Raw genomic sequence first — 979 nt, 5'->3', positions numbered from 1 at the left:
TATAGTAAACCCAACCATCCCAGCCAATAATTTTGAACTTAAACCGTCTTTATTGCAACTAGTGCAACAGAGACAATTCGCGGGTCTCGCTACCGAGAACCCTAACCAACATTTAAAAATATTTCTTCAATTAGCAGATACTTTTAAAACCAATGGAGCTTCTCCTGAGGCAATACGTTTAAGATTATTCCCTTTTTCCCTCAGAGATAAAGCCCTATCATGGTTAGATTCCCTTCCACCCAATTCCATTACGACTTGGGATAACCTTAGAAGAGTTTTTCTTGCTAGATACTTTCCCCCGAGTAAGACCGTCGTTCTTCGAAACCATATAACTAGATTTACCCAAAACCAAGGAGAATCGTTGTTCGAAGCTTGGGAGAGATATAAAGAGTTGTTACGAGCATGCCCACATCATGGTTTAGAAAATTGGTTAATCATTCAAACCTTCTATAATGGACTTCATTATAACACAAACCTTACCCTGAAGCTAGTGCCCTCATTGAAGATATGGCTCAAAACCATCAATCATGGGGAGTCGAACGAGCGATAGTGGAGAAGAAGGAAGCCCAAGGAGGAGTGCATGAACTAAGCTCTATAGGCATGATGCAAGCTAAAATGGACGCATTAGCCCTCAAGGTCGAGCATATGTACACAAACCCGAATACTGTAGCCGCAGTTTCGTCGGATTGTGAGATATGTGGAACCCAAGGACACCAATCCGCAGAATGCAGTCTATTGAACGAAACCCACTCCGAGCTAGTGAACTACACCCAAGGGAACCCATACTCGAATACCTATAACCCTGGATGGAGGAATCACCTTAACTTCTCCTATAAAAACAATAACCCTATTCAAAATAATGCACCTCCGAGACCTAGTTATCAAGCCCCTAGATCAAATCAACCTATGCAACCTGTACCACCAAAGCCGAGCCTTGAGAAAATTATGGAAAATTTTATCACCGCTCAAACCCAACAAA

General features: G+C 42.0%; 1 non-coding gene across 1 annotated transcript; it reads right to left on the bottom strand.

Annotated features, from left to right (window-relative positions):
- Nucleotides 1-313: 313 nt before the first annotated feature.
- LOC127110028 (small nucleolar RNA R71) lies at nt 314-420 on the bottom strand. The gene has a single exon (XR_007797267.1). It is a non-coding gene; the product is annotated as a small nucleolar RNA R71 (small nucleolar RNA).
- Between the last annotated feature and the right edge of the window lie 559 nt (nt 421-979).

This window comes from Lathyrus oleraceus, chromosome 7 (genome assembly GCF_024323335.1).
Source record: "Lathyrus oleraceus cultivar Zhongwan6 chromosome 7, CAAS_Psat_ZW6_1.0, whole genome shotgun sequence".
Lineage (NCBI taxonomy): Eukaryota > Viridiplantae > Streptophyta > Magnoliopsida > Fabales > Fabaceae > Lathyrus > Lathyrus oleraceus.
This window is presented reverse-complemented; position numbering and strand designations above follow the sequence as displayed.